Source organism: Phalacrocorax carbo, chromosome 2 (assembly GCF_963921805.1).
Source record: "Phalacrocorax carbo chromosome 2, bPhaCar2.1, whole genome shotgun sequence".
In the NCBI taxonomy this organism is placed as follows: Eukaryota; Metazoa; Chordata; class Aves; order Suliformes; family Phalacrocoracidae; genus Phalacrocorax; species Phalacrocorax carbo.
Window position 1 is genome coordinate 118,961,731 of NC_087514.1, and position 6,727 is coordinate 118,968,457.

Genomic DNA, 6,727 nt, shown 5'->3' on the forward strand with positions numbered 1-6,727 from the left:
GTCAGAGTTCAAGAAATACAGCTTTCCTTGTCATACTGTTTTCTGTTAGGACGGTTGCCCATTTTGACAATGCTGGCCAAAAGGAGGGCAAGACCGAGGGCAAGAGCTGGCAAAGCAAATGCTACCGGATCAGGGCCAGCGGGCTGGGAATGCTCATCGCCTTCCAGGGGAGTTAGCTGGTGCAGCTATGAGCAGAAGGACCTTGCCGTTCTCTACACCAGAAGTTTGATTCCAATTTATGATAAAAGTCAGAGAAAGTATTCCTGGAGATTGGGTTGGGCATGAAAAAAAAAAAACCAAGAAAAGGGGGTGGGGGGAAGAGTTAATTTCTTTGTCCACCTCCCTCTCTCAGCTGCCTTTCTCTACAACCTCGGGAAAATTTGCTCTGCCTTGGTTTGACCCTCTGTAAAATGGGAATAGTAATAATGACAGACCCCTCCTTTTAGATCCCTGGATCAAAGGTACTATATAAGTTCAAAGTGCTGTTTCTATAGGGCATTATTGCCAAATTCACTATAACCAATTCCATTGGGTACTTGATAACAACAGTAGAATCAGTCAAACGCCCTTGATGCATTGCATGGTCCCAGATACCTTTCAGAGCCTCTTTGTGTGCCATCCCACCCCCTGAGGTCTGCAGGGATGGGGCTTTTGGAGCCTGGATCTTGCAGGAGCAGGAGGGGTACGGTCCGTGTCTTTGCTTCTGGCCCCTGAACTATGGACCGCTTTTCTTTTTGACCTGACGAGGACATCTGGAACTAGCCCTTTTAAAAACAGGTTTAAAACATATGACTTTTAATATAAATATATATATAAAATTCATAAGGCCTTTAGCACATAATGCTAAACTCTTGTTGATTGTTGGTTGTTTTACTCTTGCATGGTTTGTTGTCATTTTAACCTGTATTTGTTTCACTGCAAAGTGGTTAGGATGCTTCTGGATCTACACACGCTGCAAATAGAAATTTGGTTCATACAAGCTTTGCGATTTTTAGCTATAAGGTATATAACCATTTTTAAAATTTCACCTTTTAAAAAAAAAAACAAACCCAAGCCTACCCTGGGAAAACTGTATTTTAGTAGCTGGAAGTGTTACAATTACGACTCCAGCTTGTTATACTGTTGTTTCAATTATAAAAATGTTTCTAAAAAACAATTTGTGTTTCTAATTTTTCTAAAACTAGTTTGTTACGGTCCACTGTCAAAACAAGAAGAGTAAATGCTGTATCAGATATTACAGTGCGGGGCTTCACGAGTAAGTTCACAAACAGTCTGGTTATTCTTCCTCTTCTACTTTTTTGTCGTGTTCCCCCCCCCCCGCCCCAAGATGCACTGAGTGTGTATATGCAGCTTCAGAAGTTTCCTTAGAGCTCTTTTATACTTTAATAGGTTTGTTTTGGTGGCTGTTTGCTAGACGAGTATGCTGCAGACATATTTTTTTCAAAAGGTCAAGCAGTCTTCTAACATGTCCATTGTGTATCACTGCAGTAAGAAATCCTCAGTGCAAAGGAGAGCTTCATGGTTAAATTTTAAAAGATAATGATTTAAATCTTTTTGTTAGCTTTTTTTTTTTTTTTTACATCCTTAGCACTGCTTTTGGAGAGTCAACTTTTAACACCGTAGAAAGCAGGAAGCCCATTAATTAAAAATAACAAACAGCTAAAGGTAAACTTAGTTGGTCACCTCTCCTGAAATCCTGGCATTTAGCTATGTTTGTAAGGAACGTAGTAATGACTGAGTACCTGTGGCACTAATATAAGGACAAAGCAAAATTACCAATTATGGAAACATCTAGGGCTCTGGGCCTGAATCTTTGATTTCCCATTTGGATCTTAAAAATGTATGCATAATTGGCTTCTAACCGTGCATATTCTAGGAACATATTCAAGAATCAACTACAGATATTCTTTCAGACACTGACTAAATATATATTTACTTGTCAGCAAAAAAAAAAAAATCAATCTGATCCCCTTAAAAAAAGGAAAAAATAAAAGGAATCTTCTTCCAGCAAAGTGAAGTTGTAGTGTATTAAAAAAGTCACCTATTTTCAGTTTCATACAGGAATGAAGGGGAGAAGAGAGGAGATGCCTGCAACATTTAAGCACTCTGAGATACAGGATGAATCAATGTATCAATGTCTCATACTTGAGACCTATAGTTTATTAATATACATCAGAATCTTTGCTATGTTAAAGCAAATAGATGTGCCATTTGGGCTCAGTTTCAGTGAAAAAAAAAATTGTTCTTTATGGACAGAGAGAAAAAGAATTAGGCAAACTCAAAATGCTAGTGGGATTTCGCTTTTCTCAAAAATTATGCAAAAAATGCAGGTGTGCGACTCTGGGTCATTTTGAAGGAGAGACCCTAAAAACTGTTGATAAATTAGTACAGAAGATGCTGATCAAAACATCCTGTTAACTGGTTGGAATGATGTAAATTGGAGTAGTCTATAAATGTTGTTTCAAGCATTGGAAATAGAATTGTCATTGGCTACCAATTTAGTTTTTTAAAAAAAAAGGTTATTCAGTGTTCCTGTTTTGGATATAGGCAATATGCCTTAGTGTTTCCTCCTTTAATTCAGCACGTGTGAATGCCTACAATAGTTTAACTTTGTATACCGGGTATGTTTCAGAAACTGAAAAAAGTCTCCGGCTGATTTAGCAGCTGAGGCATTACTCATCGGAATACCTGATTACTGGCATATTAAGCAGTGGAGCAGAGTAAACATGAAGCATTGCATCTCCCAAAACATATATTTTAATTACTGCTAACCAAACAAATACCAAGATGGCTTTATAGTCAAAATTTATTGCATTAACACGTAAACAGAAATCCCCAATATCGGTCCTTTTCAAAATGCTGTCATTATCAAGTATGCCACAGCAGCTAAGTTTTCCTTTAAATTTTCTCTGTGTGCCTGTCTCTTAATGATTATGGGTCTTGTATTCCTCATTTTAAAAAATTGCAATGGTTGTGTTCAGGCATCCTGGCAGAAAAGCCAGCCAGAAACACAGGCAAAAACAATAACAGTCGCAGAGGTGTGACACCTACCTCCTTCCTCCCTAATCAAACTCCGTCCACATGAAACCCCTGATTTCTCGGAGTTGTAACCCTTTAATTGTCAATACTCTAAATATATAGCTGTCCTCCTGTAGAAAGCTGCTGCTAAAAAGGTAGTCAATATATAAATTTTGCCTTTTTTTCTTTTTTCAGTAGCTTTAGGCCAGGTTTTTTATTCCGAGTGATTGATTCTCATATGTAATCTTAAAACATAAGACGGTAAATTATTAAGACCTGATTTTTCTGCTCGGACCCCTCTTTCATAATTACTGTGCAGTCTGAAAAGACGAGAGTAACAGGGTAGGAGTTTGATTTGAACAAATCTCCAAGCAGGCTGTGCATGGGCTAGGGCTTCGGATTTTCCTTACGCCGCAGAAAAATTTCCTCTTCCCTTTCTAGCTAAAACCCCCGAGCAGCTGTAAACACCACTTGCTATCCAGAGGCTTGGCTCCCCTAACGCAATCCGGTCATCTTAAGAATCTACTGGTCAAATGAATTTCAACGACCGGTAATCAAAATTTCCCTTAAAGCCTGCAGCACAGAGGTAGTAGTGGTAGCATTTCTGCAGTTATGGCAAGGAAACACTGTATTTCTGAATGTCTTCTTTCTCCATTTCTCACCCGCGTGAAATATGGGTAACACCATACTCCAGGCATATACACGGACACCATTGAAGAAAGGGTAGGAGCAATGGAGACACAGCTAGAAACTCCAACGCCACAACGCGATTACAGTATGTTTTCCTTTCCTTATTCTTTCAATTCACAGTAAATTTCATTCTGGCTCTTAGAAATCATCATTCTTTCCCCCTTTTTATTTCAAAATGGTTGCATATTTTTCATTCACGAAAAGGTTAAAGGCGTTTCCCCATCGCAGGAGGGATTATCTTACCAGAGGATTCTGGGACTGCAGATGTATACTGCGGCAAAATCCTAAATTCATCGGCAAAAAAAAAATCATTTCCAGACCCCGGCTGCTAAAAATAATAGAATTATAGTAAATCATTGATAAGATTAAAACATAAAGCCATTTTTACGTTCCAAAGTGCTCTAAAACATGAGTCTTTTCTCTTAATTCATTTCTTAAATAATGCAAATTTTAAAGTAGCTTTTCTATCCCAAGCACGCAGCGCCATGAAATCGATAATTTTTGATCTTTTGGTTAGTAGGCAACATGGTGAGCTATTGCAGTGACTGCAGGCAGCAGACATGTTCTTGTCAGCTAAAAATTTTCATATTGTTTTTGAGTCCATGGAGATTTGCGGATGGGATACAGCCAGTTATAGCTTCAGCTTGCACTTTGCTGGGGGGACATAAACCAGCACCGTTTTAGATGCATGTATAGATATAGATATATGTTTTAAAAACAAGAAGCATTACTGGATTTTAAACAAAAAATTATGTAAAAAGAATGGCTGGTGTGATTATAATCGCATCATGCAGGGTCCACGGTTTCCATTTAGTGAAATTTCGCAGAGGGCAACTTCTTAAGAACATCCCTGCTGTGCAGAGTGAAAAGCATGAACAAACCAAAGACAGAATTCATCTGTGTTTATATTTTACAGACAATGAAAAACCTACTCTTTGTATGCCTTTTTTTCCACCTTATTATTTCACGAAAACTGCAGCATTTTCCCCGCCCCCACCCGAACACTCACCACCCCAGCACTGCGGTGTTCGGTGTTTCTTTCTTTCTTTCTTTCTTTTTTTTCCACCTCTTCTTCTTCTTTTTTGCTTTCACAAATTCTGCACGCGCCATCTTTGTCTATTGTTAACTCTTTTCTAATTTCTCTTGCCCATTCTCTTTCAAATCAGCTAATAAACAGAAGGCTAAATGCCTGATCAATGCTTATGTGTTATATTCTCCCCATCTTTTTCTTTCTGAGAAATAAAATTTTTAAAAAACCCAAACCGACACCCCACACCCCAAAATTTCTGTATTACCATAACCTGTTGTATACAGTGGTGATAAAAAACATTATTAACATAATAGCAACAGCTGCAGCCTAAATAGAAGCTATGAGATAATAAATGTGCTACAACAAATTAATTTGCTGCAGGTGCTTGTGCTCTGAACTGCGTAACCCAAGCCATTTCAAGTCTGAATACAATTATTATTCCCCCCACACGCTAAAACAAAGTGCAGAGTGAAATGTCCTGTTATTATAAATATCTTGTCCTGTCCCTGAACATTTTCACCATCAGCAAAGAGTGGAAGAAAGGATTTAAAAACCTTCATAGAAAGCTGTGGCATTTAAAAATATTTAAAAAGACTTCAAGTCATGTCCAGGCTTGAAGAGATAATGTCTGTTTATACATTAATTTAGCACCTATTTTCTCTTAACCAGAGCTCTATAGGTAACGATGCACCGAGGTATTACATACGTGCGATTGGCCAGGCAGGGGCTGTAAATATCTCATTAGTAACAGATGCGTATTTGTATATGTTGGTGCTTCCATTTACTTCATTGCAGAGAAAAAAAAAAACTCTTTGCAATTTGGCTTGTATAATGTGCAGTGAACTAAGCAGGGGTTTTTACTGTGTTGGTTTTTTTTTTCTGGTAAGGATAGTGTTTATGGAAGCCAGTTACTAGTTACCTTACAGGCATGCACCAGTAGCGTGTTACAGCATTCTTCAGATTACGAAGACGGGATGTTAAATGAAGCCAAGTGATCTCTTTTCATTTGGGCACCATAATGTAAAAATTAGCTACATGCTTTTTTCTTTCTCTTCCCTCTCTCCCCCCCCCACTTGCCCCCCCTTTTTTACTGCTCACAGACAAAATTGTCTGAAACCTGGTGAAAAGGCAAAATGAAGGGCTCAGCTGTGCTGACTTTAGGAGCTTTTTCATTGCCACAGTACACGGCTTCTTTTTAATTTTTTTTTTCCAAATGTAATTAGAGAACTTGTGTGTTTTAAAAGATTGATTATTCTCACAGAGTAACCTTGAAATATTCTTTCTGTGATCTTAAAAAAAAAGTATCATGTGTATCCTAAGAGAACTAATAAAACTAATTCCTGGAGCAGGACACGTTTCCTCTGTCTTCTGGCATAGCTTTGTAGTGATCAGAGAACCTCGACGAAACACTTGTGCTGAAGCAGGGTGGACGTGGTGCTGTCCGGGAGGGTGGCGCAGATGGAGAAGCACTCTGAAACCCCAGAGATTGTGCAACCCTCGTTGGTGGTGATGAGTGCTTGCTCACATGAGTCGGCCCAGGGAGGTCAATTGGATTACTCATGAGTGAGTGCAACATTGCACAACTCGTCCCTAAGCTAGAATTTGCATGTCTCAAACCCCTTTTACCCAAAGAAGAAAACATATAATCAATTAAGCAAAGATGTATATACTGCGCTAGTGAAAATGGATTTGTTTTTAATGCTTTTGTACCAAACTCTTGTTTTGTTTCTGTGGCTTCTTCATGTCTAGACCAAAGGTCTGATTTTTAAGTTGTTATTTGGGCTCAGCTTCTACCTCTGTCCATAGCTATTTTCTCAGGGTAACAACTGGGACATGAATGCCTAAATTTGCGGCATTAGTCTCCATAATAGTTCATGGTAATGTGTCTCCCAGTCATCGTCCAAGTGAGTAAATGGTATACCATTTCTGCGCATGAAGCACCAGGTGAAAATGTGCTTTTGCAAACTTCGACACAGGTTATTTCCACAG